A 15,747-nucleotide genomic window follows, 5' to 3' on the forward strand; every position below is an offset into this window, starting at 1 on the left:
CTTGCAAGCTATAGATCGGCTCCTGCACCCTTGCTGTGTATCCTGCTGTGTTGCCTCAACAACATAGGCCTGTAGTGCCTGCATCTTGCTTCACCCAGGTGCTACCTTGCTGCTTGTATCCTGTGTTTGCTGTCTCACCTCAGCAATGCAGCTGTGGTGTGGTTTGGCTCCTGCACCTTGCCTGGCTCTTGTTGTGTACTCTGCCTTGCCATGTTGCCTCGGCAGTGCAGGTTTTCCTGCTGGCTGTGGTTCAGCTCCTGCATCCTGCCTGAACCTTTCCATGTATCTTGCCTTGCTGTGTATCCTTCTGGTTATCCTGCCTCAGGTTACCTGCACCTCTGTTTGTCTTCCTGGCTCCTGACCTTGGCCTGTTTGGTGACTACAACCTGGACTTGCCATTGGACCTTGCCATTGGGCTTTGGACTCTGTCTTGCCACAAGTTCTCTTGCCCTCGTCCCAGTGCCTCTGTCTTGTCTCCTGTAACTCACATCCCAGCTCCTGACAGCGCAACTTACCTTGTGCCTTGAATCCAAAGTTTTAACGTGAGTCACTTAGGGATTCTGGGGATTGTAGTATACTAAGCAGTATCAAATTAGTACAAATAATTAAAAGTAATATATTAGTATAGAGGGAAGACATAGCACAGCAATATATCCTTTCTGGAAGTTGCACCAGTACCTAGAGAAAGATTTACCTGTCCCCCCTGACCCATGAGGAGTGTTTTTGTGGATTCATTCATTTATTTTAGTTTTTGATCCTGGTTTTGACTCTATGCAATGAACTTGAGCAGTATACCAAAAAAGGTCACAGAATCCATAATATGCAAAAAACAAAAACTACTTGAGAGAGGAAAAACTAAGCATGGGACCAAATAGTTCAGTCTCAAAATAGGAGGAGAGAATGTTAGTCTGCACTTTAAAGCACTTTAATGTGTGGCCCAGAGAACTTTTGGCTCCTCTGGGCCACACATTAAATGCACAAACACTAACAAAAGCTGATGCGAAAAAAAAAGGTCTGTGCATAATTTTCATAATTATCACCACCACAGATAAGCAAAAAAAAAAAAAAAAGTCCTCACATAATAATCCTAATTATGCAGCACCCCATTCAGAGAGTTATTTAAAATCATCGGGCAGGTCCCAAGTTTGCAATCACTAATATAGAAAAGGGACATATCTAAGTAATAAAACTTCATTGATTTTTTTGATATTTTTTACTATAAAAGTTAAGGAAAAGAGGGTAACATAAAACTAGTGGGATATTTGACATTGTATTTGAGAAAATAATGCATTAATATCTGGTTCAATGGAAGCAGTTGCAATTCTCAGTGAGTTCTCAAGGTGCTCATCAGAAATTTTGCTTCTAATTTTACTCTTAGTGTGCTTCATTCTTGAAAATAGTTGTTTACAAATGTAGGTGCTGCAAAAACACAAAGACATGAATAAGGCGTGATTGTGAAGCGAGGGATCTTTGTCTCTGGGACAATAGGACCCGTAAAAGTCCATGATCAAATTTTTCTTTAAGCTGAATGTCAGATGGCAGCTGTATGCATTCCATTTGAAAATTGTCAGGTAACATATTTATGTCAACTGAAAATGGAGTCGCAAATATACCAAAATAGTTATTATTTTCCTGGAAATCTTGAAATCTCTTTTAAAATTCTTGTATTAAATTAAAAAGAAAGGCTGCATATTTTTTGCTGCCCACAGGACTATGTTTAGCTGATATGTTGAAATGTATAAAATTGTTTGCAATGGTAGGATGAAAGATTATTGATAATAGCTGCATTTCACTTGCCATGTTGCCACAAGCACGGGTAACATCTGATGGTGTCAATTCGACTGCCTGTGCTTGGAAGATACACTGGAAGCCACACACCGCTGTCAGACTGAAGCTACACATGTGTACAAATAGTGAGAGCATGTATACATTTATTTTATGTGACATTGTGACATGACCTTGTCATCTACAAAGGACATGCTTGAGAACTGCGCAGTCGAGTCACCAAGAAAATCGCAAAAAAATCTCATAGTGTTTTAAGTAAGTTTATGGTTTTGTGTCGGGCCGCATTCATAGCCATCCTGGGCCATGTGCAGCCTGCGGGCCGCAGGTTGGACGGCCCTGTTGTAAAGCTTGGTGAAATGAAAACTGCTTTGCTTAAACGAGAAGAAGCCCACAGGAAGGCTTCTCTAGGAAGGGAGTTACAGAACCTGGGTGCTGCGCTGAAAAAGGCCCTGTTTATTATTCAAGCCAGCTGCACTTCTGAAAGAGGCGGGGTGCATGACACCTGAATGCAGTGGCTGGGTGTGCTCTTCCTAAGCAGAAAGTCGCTGCAAATGCTCAAATGGGCACTCTTCTATATGAAGCACAGTGGCGCAGGGCTATGGAAAGGAAATCAGAAGTCTTTCTGGCAGGCAAGTGGAGAAATAGGGAGTCCTAGTGTAAATGGGTCCAGGAAGTCCCTTGCAGCTGAGACTGGGATTCATGTTTGTTTGTTTGTTTGTTTGGAGGAGGGACTGTACAGGGGAGGGAGGGCAGGGCAGGGAGTGGGGGTCTCGGTGGAAGGAAAGTGTATGGTTGATGTTATTTATCAGGTCAGGACTCAGGAGGAGGAGTAAAGAGAGAAAAGCTTTCTTCTACTGTTTTCCGCAACTGCTGCTGATTCCACTGCCCCTCTTGCCAGTGGTTGCATTCAGGCAGGGAAAGGTTCAATGCACAATGAGGTTCAATGAGAACCTGATGCAGTGAAGGATTCCAAGAAGTGTTTTTTTCTACTGGCAAACAGCAGCAAAGTCACTTTTTCCAAACAGACACGTGAAATTTGAAGGTGCTTTTAAATGCAAGAAGGCCTGCCACAGTGGGGCGGGGGAGGGGGGAACTCGTACATTTGCCTTTGCAAATAACTGTTCCAAGCATTTGTCCCAAAAGCCGCAGCGAAGCAAAACAAATCATTGTGAACTGTCCCAAGACGTCCGTGATGGGACAGTATAGGAAAGTTTTAAATAAATGAACAAACCAACAAACAAATCCCAGCTTTATGAAGGCAGAGACATCCAGAGAAGTGAATGGGGAAGTTTTGCCCGAGACTCCTTGCCTCATAATGCAGCCTCTGCTTTGTCACAGACTCAGTGGCTGGCTGAGAGCAGATGAACTGCCCTCGTGAATGCCAGGCACATGCCACCCAAAGTATTGATTTTTTTATCTATTGGTTGATTTGATTTGTTTGAAGGCCGCCCATTAGCATCACATCCTCTGGGCTACATTTCTCAATTGTCCCAGCTGCCCTTTCTGGGCTCCGAAGAGCATAAATGAAACCAAGCTCCACCAAAGAGAGTCTAAAGTCAACTCTCAGTGAGTGTGACTGACTATCAACAGGTGATGAGCTGGCAGGGCATGAGAAACAGCCCAGGTAACTCCTAAAGTGGTGCAACTGCCATCTGCAGCTAGCCACAGCCCAGCTGCCTGCAGATGAGGTTTTATCGCACAGTCATTCTGCCTCATTTGCAGATTTTTATGGAGGGGGTGTGTACTTCTGGACAACATTCACCTTGTTCACACACAACACCATCCATGGATTGTTGTTTAAATCATGAATGGGTGGGAGCAAGCGAAGGAGCAAACTGCTGCCTATAGACTTATTGCTCCCACTTTCAGCTGGCTTTAACCAACAACCTAGGTGTGCCTCTGGGTTGTTTGCTCTGATGTCTGAACCCAGGAATCTAGGTTTCCGAGGGAAAGCCAGGGTTTCTGAGTTTTAACCCAACAGCAAACCATAGATGTTGATTGAATTAAACTCTGGGTTGTTGGGTTTTTTTTGAGACCTCATTTGTGAAGTGTGTTTGTAAATAAACTGGAATTGTGGCACCGACCAGCCTATCTAATGTAGAATATGAAAGCACTATTGAAGATTCTCATGGATCCTGTCTCTTTAATTACTGTTGCCACTTGAGCCATAGCATTATGGAAGCAGCCTTTTAATCAGCAATTTTCTTTTGCACAGGAGCAAACTCTTCTTCACTCTTTTTTCCCTCTTTCTGCCAGGGAATTTACTTGCTCATTTTTATTTTTTAAGTTATGATCTTTAAGCAATTGCACACAAAAACAAAGTGTGTGTGTGTGTGTGTGTGTGTGTGTGTGTGTAACTTCTAGAAGCAGAAACTGTTCTCCCATTAATGGGGAGAGGAAGCTGAATCACTCTGGCTTCCAAACTGAGGACTGTGGCCAGTGGCCAGTGCTGCCCATCTGCTAACAGAGTCCACCACCACTTCCCTTCTGCTAGTGACCAGCCCCACCAATTCCACGATGCAAGCAGTCCCTCCCGTGGGCAGTGAAGATTGGGCACTTCCATGGCAAGCCCCCAAATGAGTAGAAATACCTGTTTTGCTTTCAAAACAGGGCAGGTTGGCCAAGTTCTCTTATGTAGGCTCCACCAGCCTGTCCCCTTCCCAAAAGGAGTGCTCCTGCCCATTTTGGGCCTGAACTAAGTTGTGTATAGGGGCAGCTGCCCAAAGAAAGAAGCATGCTCTTCAGGGGCCGAAGAAACAAAGAGCATGTCAACCATGCTGCTCCAAGCACCATGTTTGAGAGCACTGGATGGATGCATTGAACACTGCTGCTCTGAAAAAAGGAGGGTGGGGAGAGGAGGGATACTCAGTTTTCCCTCCTGCCTCTTGTAAGAAATTCAGGACTCTGAGATAAGGATTTGAAACTGACAGCCTGGCCGCAGTGCTGTGATCCTGGAATCGCCACTGGCTCAGTCTTAGGAGCTCAGTGCACTACTCGGGAACAGCCTTCTCCAGCCTCCAAGATGTTTTCAGCTGGCCCCTGCCAACATGGCCAATAGCCACGAATGCTGGAGGTGCAGTCCAAAGCATCTAGAAGCCACCTGCTTGAGGGAAGACTATTCTCCCAGACCAGACGATGGGTCCACCTAGGTCAGTGCTATACGCAATGCTTAGCAGTAGCTTTCCAGAGTTTCAGACAGGAGAGCTCCCCGCGATGCCAGGGCTGGAACGGAGAAATCACGGAAGGTGTGCTTGTGTTTCCCCAGTGAAAGCAAGTCTAGCCAAAAACCCATCATGCATTAATATGGCTTCATGGGTGTACCATCCAATAACAAGCTCTGTACCATGCAAATCTGAAAAAAACTATTCCTCTTTACCTTGTTCAAGTAGAAAGAAATTATGCAATTATTTTCATGCATCTACCTGGCACAGGACTTAAGCAATTTTAAGCCTTCCCCTCAGAAAAGCTGCAAATTTTATGGAAGGTTTGGCAAAGCTATTTCTTCTGTTTGATCAGGCAAAGATATATTACTGAGGAAATCTATGGTGTGAGGAAGAAGCCCAGTCAGTTCTAGTCATTCTTTATACTGGTGAAAAATGAATGTGATAGTCCTTGTAAAAGGGTACCGATTCAGTTAAATAGCCCCCTATTACTCCAGAAAGGTAGCTGAGCTTTTAAGAAAGCACAATTGCCTAACTTAATAAGATTTTAAAAATAGTGGTAGGTGGCTGGACAGTAATTAATTAAATTACAAGGCTATTGCTCAGGTAACTGACTGGAAGAAATTCAATAGCACAAAGAGCATGTATTGGTGTCTTAGCTCCTGACAATTTCTACCACCATTTCTAAGCCCTTATTTGCAAGAGGTTTAGTGAATGAATGCCATCAAATGTCCTATCCTGTCTTTTCTTTGGAAAGAAATACCGTGTCTCTTCTTTGCTTCATTTGGTGCTCCCACTAAAAAGGGAGTAGAAAAGCCAACCTTCATAGGCACACACCACAAACATTTGGGGATACACAGATTGGGGATGTGCAGGGAATGTGTCTGGGGAGGGGAATTTAACAGTCTCCCTGGGCTTGGCTCCCTGGACTCCAGTGTCCTCGAGTCCAAGTTCCTGGTCAGCACTCCCGGTGTTCATGGGATGTTCTCCAGGACTCGAGCCCCACACACTGCCCAAACAGGGGCCCCCTTCTGCACATGGTGCCACAACTGCTAGCTGTTCTGGGCCAGGAAGACGCTTGGTTGCTGGGCTCACCAGGAGTGGCGCCTGGCTCAGCCACTAGCAGCACCCTCTTCTGCACCTGACTTTGTTGCTGCTGGCTGACCGGGGCAGAGAAGAAGGCTGGTTGGTTGGTCAGTCACCGGAAATGGCACCTGGCATGACAGGTAGCAGTGCCCCTCTTCTGTGCCCAGCTGCACCGATGTGGAAAAAGTTTGGTCAAGAATGGCATGGTCACTAGCAGCGCCTCTCTTCCATGTCCTGCACCAGAACCCTAAGCTAAGTCTAGGTCCCTCGAGATGCATGGGAACTGGTATTTTGCTAATTCTGACCCTGGCCTTAAGCTTAACCCATGCCCTAGCATCACAGTATGAACCACTGCATCTGGAAACCTTCAGGAAAGTTTTTTTCTTGGCAGCTTTCTACTTCTGCCTCATCTGCTCTGACTCCAGAGTGCTGGGCATGCAATGGGATTGTCAGTTTCCTAACCCTAAGCCTATCCTGAAACCAAACCCTAACTGTGCCAGTGTGGTTTACTCCCTAAGCCTTCAGAAAGCTTCAGCAAATTCAACATTGCTGAAACAAATCTTACTGATGTTCCTGTACCTTCCCTCAAAATTCCAACAGACATTTCCTCTCAAATTTTGCACTTCAGCTTTTTCATGTCCCCTCTGCTCAGGCACAGAAATGGCACAAAACCAGTAAGAGGAGTTTCCCAGCAGAGCATTTGCCAGAGCCATAACTGGGTCAGCCCACGGCACCACATGTTGGAAGCCACATTTTTCCCTCCAGCGGTGCTCTGCCAGATCTCCAGACACCTGCACTCTCAGACAGCCAGCAACAAATGGGAAATAATTAACTACACCAGCTCCAGGGCTGCTGTCCCTTCACACCTGATCTGTAAGTATGTTGGAAGCACAAGGACAACTGGATCAAAATGCCCAAGCCCAAGCCCTTTCCTGCCATGCCTCCAGTACACCCAGGGAACGCCCCGATTCTGGTCTCTCTCCCAAGAGAGGTACCGCTAGTGATGCAGCTGTCCCTGCAGAGTTTTCCCTGGTGGTATAGAAGGACCCGTGGAGGGCCAGGGGACCCTCCTCGGCACTGGTGGTGCAGCACTTCCTTTGCATCCTCTGGCTTTTCAGCCAAATCAGGGGGTCTTAGGGACGCTCCCTTTACCTGCTTAAGCCACGTGCCAAAGACAGAGCTTAAGCCTTTATGAAAACTTAAATCTCTAAAAGCAGACAGCTTGTTTTTCATATATTTATAACAAGAATTCAACTATATTAGCAGAAAGTTCTTGTAAAAGTCTACAAAGGTGAGACAGTTTCGACGCAAGACATGGAACTGTCTTTTGCAACAAAATAGACAATCACTGGGTGGGTGTGAAATGATGAGCACAGGGTAGCATTAACATGAAAGCAAGGTATTGTGTTCTTTAAAACATGTCACTTTCTCGGGGGTGGGGGAACCAAGCTCCAATTTCATTTTTCTGGATAAGAGCCATGCAGTGTGTCGCACCATTGTTTCCAGCTTTTATGCACGGCCTAATCCTCTGTTGGGGTGGCTCAGATATTTTTGCTGGGGTTCCAGCGCCCATTTATGAACATTTAAAATCTGCTTTTAACACACGAGCAGTCCCTTCATCTCCCTTGGAACCACAGAATGGTTCATTACAGCTTTCCACGGCTGATGAAAGGCAAGAAAGTGCTTTCTTTACACTGACTGAAAATCAAGTAACTTTCCCCATCTGGGATTATTGGTGGTTGATGCGAGGCTCAGAAAATTGCTCATATAAAAGAGGTAAAGAAGAGACTTCTCGTGAAAGCTTGTAAGAGAAAATATAAAATTGCAAGGATGAAATTATATAATAGTCTGCATTTAGAAAACCGAGAACACTTTTTCTTAACCAATGACCTCCCACAGCTTTTCCTGATTTATGCAGCCAGGGTGATGAAGCATTGAGTTTCATCCTGTTATCCTTGCATCCTGTTACTCCCCTTTCCTCAGCTCTTCGTGTTCCTCTCACAGTGTTGAATGCAACTTCCTTTGGGACCCCTCTCTCTCCTGGCCTCCCCTCTTCCTACAGCAATGACATGGGGTTACAGGGCCATCCTGTGCAAGTCTGCTCAGAAGTATGTGCCACCGAGTCCATGGAACCGGCACATGTGCAGTACTTGTCCTGCCTGGAGCGACCCCACTGAAGAGGATGGGATTTCAGGTGGCCACGGCTAACTCCTGCCGTTGATGTCAGTGGTTTAAGCATGCCTAGGTCTGGATCCAACCCATTATATAACCATGCTAAATAGCAAATGCCAAACACAGATGACAAAGGAAGGAGAATGGGAGGCTTCCTTGAAAAGAGAACTGCAAAGGTTTCTGTGTTTAGCTTATGCATTCTAAGGAAGCTACACGACTTAAACTAAGCAACAGAAAATTACTCATTTCCCCCCGGAAAAGTGTTGTCTAGTGCAAAACGAGGCTCAGTTTCAGCACAGCACCATTTCCAGGGAGTCCACAGTGGGGTTGCTTGGGGGGGTGGTCTCAGGGTGCCCTGCTGGGGTGTGGGTCCCTCGGCAGGTAACCCACTGTGCCCGCTCTTGATGCCAGCCTGGCATCCTGCCTTCCGAGTTTCCCCTGGCCTCATCTGGAAAGGATCCTGACAGCATCCCTGTAGTGCTAGAACTGAACTGCAGGCAGCAGCTGGCAATATTCCCACACCTATGCTACGTAGCTCTTAAAAGTAGGGGAGCTGTTTCTCCGATGAGTCCAAGCAAGGCAAGCAAACAAGCTGCGGAAGCCAGACTGACTTGGGTTTCAGTGCCACATGCAGAAGCACAAGTCAGGGCCTATTGGCAACTGCCACTTTTGAGGGAGGCTTGACTGGTGGCATCAAGAAGGGCCTTTACAGTGGTGGCCTCCTGGTTACGGAACAAGCTCCCCGCTGAGGCCCACGTGACACCAACCTCACTGTCTCTTCAGTGCCAGGTAAAGACCATCCTCTACTCCAGGGCAAGTAGCTTACTGGGGGCTGCTAATTTGTTAATTCAGGTATGAATATTTTCTTTTCTTTGTCTAGCTTACACACAGAGAGAGACACACACAATTTATTTGATTTATAAAACCACACCAAATAGTCCCATATTCCTGCATAATATGTGGTTTCAAATGCTTCCCTCCCCACTCTTGTAAGCCTAAGTAGGTGTGCTGAGACCCTGCAGTGGCCCAGGGATGGCCTGAGAGAGGCATTTTGCATCCTGAGGCAAAGGACAAGATGGTGCCTTTCCATTCCACTAGAAACACAGGAAATGAGGCAGCAGCTTCCACCACACCTGAGTGCAGCAGGCTAGTGCTGGGGAAACCAAGGAAGGCCTGATGGAACACCTGCCAAAGGGCCCACATCCCACCCGGACCCCGTGGCAAGAGCTCCCTGAAGCTGCCCCCTTTGCCAGCCTCTTTCTCTGGCACAGATGACGGAGGTGCCCCAACAACCCACTCTCCGTCTTCACGGGTCAAGCAAGCTGGGGGCAGCAGTGAGGAGGAAGAGGAGGCACAGCCGTAGCCACTGGGGATCCCAGGGGTGAGAAGATGTCCCACGGAGGGAGGGAGCCCTTTGAGGGCCTCTGGTTTGGGCCCTCCAGAACCCCAAGCCAGCACTGACAGGCTGCGTGGCACACACAACCCCGAATCTCAGCCCCTTGCCCTGCTCCTGCCCTCAGAGGCAGCTGCAGCAGCCTGCCTAAGAATGGGGTCCCCCTTGCAGCAAGCAGAGATACGCTCAGGGTTGGATCCCAGTGCTGCTGCTCCTTCTTCTCTTTGGGGAGAATAAAAGGCCTCATCAGGTCCCTCTGTGAGATACTCACACTGGCTGTCAATAGCTTACCTGCCCATCCAATTCTGGGTAAGGAATGCAGATGCTGAATATTCATTGATTGTCAATAGATCCTCCTTCAGCGGCAATGTGTCATGCTCCATGTTCCCTCCCTCTGCACATTCAAGGCAACAGACCACTTCTTTGCAAAGAAATCTTCATTCACCAAAGGATACTCAACAAATGCAATCACCATGCCATGTATCTCTGAGCATGCAAGAATGGATTGTTGAACAATTGACTTCTGAGTAGGTCTGGGTCCGATCCCTTCTGAAGGGCCCATTTGCAAGAGAACATGTCTCTTTTCTATATGCCCATCTTCTAGTTGGCTGGCCCTCCTCTCCCAACACCGCATCATGGAGTCAAGAGTTGTACAGGTTAGTCTGAGTCGGAGAGCTCCCCACCCAGGTCTCTTCCCAACACCTGCACACCTTGGCTGTCCTCAGATCCCACCTGAGTGATTGGGAGAGTGGCCTTGAGCTAAGCGCTGCTTCTTTCATCTCAGAGTCTGGAGCCTCAAATTCCCAAGCTCCTCCTGCCTCCTGCCCTTCATACTCTGACTCAGAGTCTGGATTGGCGTGACCAGAGAGTGCACACCAAGGACAACCGACTGCCACGCTCCCAACCCAATTCCTCTACTTTGGAGTCTCAAATAAGTTTAACAGGCATTCCATCTTCCCAGGGAACTCCACGTGTGACAGTCTGGCATAGCTAGGAGTTCTCAGCTTGATCACTGAGCTACAATTCCTGGGCTTCTTTGAGAGAGGGGAACCATCCTGGTTTAATTTCTCTCTAATGCACCCTAATAGCTTTTTGGGATAGCCCATAATAGGGATTTCTGAACAGTTGTGCTTCAACTGTCTGAGGCAACTGTGAGTGTGCCAAAAAAATTAATTGCTTTAGAAAGTCAAGGAGCCTCATCCCACAGAGGAGGGTGCCTGTGGCGTCTTTGTATAATTCATCGCCCTGCATTTCTTCCTTCCAAGCAGTGCTTGCAGAGGGTGGGTAGTTCTGCCATATCTCCGCACCGGGCTGGATCAGTCGGTGTCTTACTCCCAATGCAGAGAGACAGCCGGATTACCTGCCAACACGCCTACAATGATGACTCATGCAGAATTACAGAGGAGCAAGGACTGCTGAACAGATCAGAGAGCATTAAACTTTTTCATCTGCTATCAGATAGGAATAAATTGAGGCAGCTGTCCCAGAGAGAAATCACTTAACTGGCTCCAGACAGAAAACCTTCAAGCCACTTCTGCCTCCTTGACACTTCCTGGTACTTTCTAGGAACATGCAACAGCGATGGCTCTCTGACTATTCCACAGATCATGGCTGTGATCAGACAACATGGGAGGAAGGAGACATTTTTAAAAAGCTGCAGTTTGTATCTTCTGTATATCTGCTTAGCTTTCAATACAGATGGCCTGGAATGTTAAGTGTCTATACTGACTTTATGTGACCTTGAACACACCCACCACCACCTACAATTATGTGGCTTTCTGAAGCCTGCATGCCGTTCATAATTCTCATTCTAATGATATGTATGGATGAACCTATCCAGACACTATGATCTACATCTTAGACTCCTAGAATGGTGACAAAGGGGGACACCTTCTTGGTGGTAGCCCCTGCCAACACTGCCATTATTTCAGCACCGGATTAAGACTTTCCCTGGATTGCCACCCCTGAACTACAGCTAAGTTTGGGAGGCGCCTTCTCTTGACATCAACATGCCCAGTTGTGTTTCATGAAGCAGGGGCATCACTGCAGACATTCAATGGGGTGCTGAGTCTTGCATGGAGGAGTGTGGGGTAGCAGGCCTGTCACACTGGGTACTGAAGGAGAGAAATGGGACACACACGCACAGGAACTGGAGAAGGTGACTTCCCTCTGCCTCCTCCACACCCTTGTGCAAATCCACAGGCTTATGGCGGCTGTGCTGGGACCCTGCGGATGCCTCCTCTCAGATCCCTTTGTTCTCCTTTCCCTCTGCAAACATCAGGACTACTCCTCAGCCTTTTTGTTTGCTACCCCTGAATTTCCCCCTTGCAACAGAGCAACAGCTTTGCAGTGCTGGTTCAAAGGAGGTTACTGCTGTCCCCATAGGGTGGGACCCATGCTCAAAACTAAGGTCCCAGACATCCTCCTTGTGGCACATACATTGCCAAGGATAGAGCAGTTTGGGGCGGGGAGGGGGTGCTGTGAAACCCTGCCATTGGGAACTCACCCTGCACCACTGACCCAGGAAGTGTATGGCAGGACAAGCAGCGCCAGGCCAAGCAGCAGGGTTGGGCAGGGTGCAGTGTGCCTCTCTCCATCTCTGCCAGTCCATGCAGCAGGGTGATACAGCATGGCTGAGGCTCAGCAGTTCTGGGTGCAGGAACCGTTGGCCACTTGGCTTGAGTGGGAGGCCATCTGCAAGATGCAGGGAATCATGTTCCAGTGCAATGCTTTCTGTGGCGAGAACGACAGGGCCTCTGGGCAATCTGTGCCCCATGTGCCTCTCGTAGAGGCTGCTGTCATCACCCAAGCGCTTGAGGGATTTCAGGACTGCTTCTCTGACTGCACACCTCACCTGCAGCATGGCTGAGAAGATGAAAGAGACCTTGGCAGGCATTGCGCACACGAAGGGGTGGCCAGTGAGTACTAAGGTGAGTGTGATGAACCTTGGTGGAAATGCCATTGCTCACCTGAACCCAAGCCTCCCCCGTAAGAGCCCCAGATATCATCTACTAGGCTACATGCTCACACTACTGTTGCCTTCATTTACAGTTTGGCTGGAGGTCCACCAATTTTGGACAGCCTTGGTAGCCAACCGAACCATGTACCCTCCATGAACCTGTCGACCCTGCAGGTAGAGGAATGGGATCTTACATACCATCTTGCTGCGTCCAAAAGCCTGGGTGATGTGAGCTAGGAATGTCCTGCCCTTCTCCCCAGTTCATGAAGGGCGAGGGCTAACTCCTGTTTATCTAAACTTAGAGACACCTGGACAGCAGTGAGAGGTTTGACTACTTTTTACATCTCTTCAAGGCTCAGAGGGGCATCATGGGGAGCAGAGCAGAGCAGAGCAGAGCAGAGCAAAGCAAAGCAAAGCTGCACCAATGTTAATAGTTCCCACACACATTGAGATTCTTCTCTTTATCCGTGGCAATTGATTTCTCCAGAATTTCCACATAATGGTGAGGGCTTCTGGCTTCTGACTCACCAAAGAAAGACTTCAGGAGAGCCCCTTCACTGCTCTGCTCTTGCACAAGTTAATGGATGTGGCCCTTGCAAAAGTTAATGGATGAACTCAACAGGGGCAAGCTGGTGAGCATCTTTAAACTGGAGAGCATCTTCTGGCTGGTGCAGCTCTGTGTGAGGCTGTTTTAAGAATGGGAATCAGCTGTGAACAAACAGGTCAAGAAGATAGGCCATGCTTTGAACCAGGGCAGTCTCTGTCATGCATGTTGTGCCTTCCAGGCCCTGCAGGAGGAGAAGGGCCAGTTCCACCATTAAGCGGAGTGTGGCTGTCTCCTCAGGTGACAGATGCCATGGGGTAGGAAACGGTGGAGCAGGGATGGCCTGGCAGCCAGCGCAGGCAGAAAACACATCCCATACAGTAATAGCGTCCCATGTGGTAAAAACTGATACAGTGATAGAGAAGCCAAAACCATAAAAATGAACATCAGCTATAAACCCTTTGGCCTAAACAACAGCAAGATATATGGTAGCACATGTATACAATTTATTGCAACATTGGCTGTTTGTCAAGTGCCATGAGGGCAGAGTCCCAAGCCATGGGACAGGTTTGGGTAAGCTGGAGTCCAGGATGAGTGACCTAATGACCTGGGCTAGCCAGTGTGAATTAGGTAAAAATGACTGATAAGTGGTGGCACTTTTGAGGGCAAAGGGCCAGGCAGAACCTGAAGTGGGTTCCCCTTAAAGCTGTTAGCCAGAACGACCTTGGAAGGAATGGCTACCATTGGCCTGGACAAGCACAGTCAGTCACGAGTCGCCTGCAAAGTACCCCATCAGGAGCAGCCAGCAAGCACAGATAAAAAGCATGCTTTTTACCCATAGACAGCAAGTGTGGTCACATAGTGGACAGCAGCAGATGTGGTTATCAAGAACAATTAAGTACCTATCAAGTAATTAGCATAAGTCTGAGAAACAATTGGAACCTTCCCGTTCTCATAGAAGGAAGTACAGAGCGAAAGAGCAGAAGAGTCCCATCTGAGCCCTGGGACCTGAGATGCTTGCACCCTCCCGGCCCACGCCAGGGCCTGCTCGCAGGAGTCTCCTGTGCAGGGCAAGTGACCACTGGTGACCATGGGGCTATTGGGCAGGCAGCCCCCTCTCTGGAAGAACAGAGGAAGACTGGGCTATGACCGATGTATCTGCTACCTAAACAACATCCTGTTAAAGACTTGCACCTGCTCTGCATTCTCTCTGAACAAACTTTCCTTTGGCTTTCTGAGTGTGTTGCGAGTCAATGTGAACGTAAGGCAGGGCTCATTCTCCCCTTGGCTGCATGTGTGAATCCCCAGCAAAAGATCCCAACCACTTTGAGGCATCTGGAGGGGAAGTGTCTCCATTTGAGGTGTATTGCTCCTTGAGATAACCTGGTCTAACAATACAGCATTCAGTTTACAGTTGCCAAACACAAGCCAATTCATACCCCGCTTTTCCCATGGAGAAATGTGCTGGCTAGCCAGTCACAATACACCCGCCGTGCACTGGCCTCAGGGCACACCCTCACCCAACCTTGCCACCCTATCCACTTTTCAAAGCTTTGCAGCGCCACATTATGTGTGTGGCAAGCTGCACGGTGGTTTGATCTGCATTTGTCCACAGCTATGGACTTGTACTGCCTCGGCCGTGGCTCCTTCGCTTAATCCAATGCACCTAAGCCATTCCAGCTTGCGCGCTTGTTGTTGCTAAGCAACTGCCTTCCTCCACTCTGTCTTGTCTTTTTATTATTTATTTAGAAGAGACAGAAATGTTGGACACACCAAAACCGTCTTTTAAATTCCTTGCAAGCTGTGAATAAACGAACGTCCCACTGAGGGGCATGAAGAGCCAAAACCGGCCTTCCCCCACCCAGTGCCATCCAGATCTGTTGGCTTGCAGCTCCCATCATTCCCAGCCAGTCTTCCCAACCAATGGGAAAAGAGTTGCCACCTTCCCACACACACACACACACACACGCATGCGCGCGCACGTGCACAGAGAGGGAGGGAGGGGGGAAGAGACTGATCGCACTACAGCGTCTGTTAATTGTTTAAAAGCAAGAGGCCAGTGCCTGGTCCGTGAGTCTGCCTCCTCACCATTGCTGTCACCCGCTGCTTTTGCATCTCTTCGCTCTCACGCTTGCTACCATGTGCTTGCTGGAGGGAGAGAGCGCCAGCATGCAAGCAGGCAGAAGCACCATCTGCTCCTCCTCCTCACCACCACCACTGAGCAAGTCAGGGAGTGGGTCCTGGTGGTTTCTGTGCTTGGGCCCTTGCTGGGGTGAGAGGACTTGCTGGGGGCCTGGCGGTGCCTGCTCCTGTCACCAGCCTTGCCACAGGTGGCCCCATGACAGGTTTCTCAGAAGTGGCGGTCCAGTTGCACCGCTTACGTATGTCGGGAAGCCCCAGCAGGCTTCCCAAGCAAGCCTAATGGCAGTAAAGAGATGGGAAATAGGATGCATAAGGCAGTTCTTATCACTTGTCTGTGGATATTGGAAAAGATACCTGGCATATTGCATGTCAGTGTGGAAGGCATGCAGTGCATCAGGTGTGAGTTAGCACATACATAGTCCTGTGTTCCGTGATCTGCTGTGCATGCCAAGTTCTACCTTGATTTTCCCTTTTTATTCTTTTTTGGCCATGTTACTGGAGGGGA

This window comes from Varanus komodoensis, unplaced genomic scaffold (assembly GCF_004798865.1).
Source record: "Varanus komodoensis strain SLA01 unplaced genomic scaffold, ASM479886v1 scaffold12, whole genome shotgun sequence".
NCBI classification, from domain to species: Eukaryota; Metazoa; Chordata; class Lepidosauria; order Squamata; family Varanidae; genus Varanus; species Varanus komodoensis.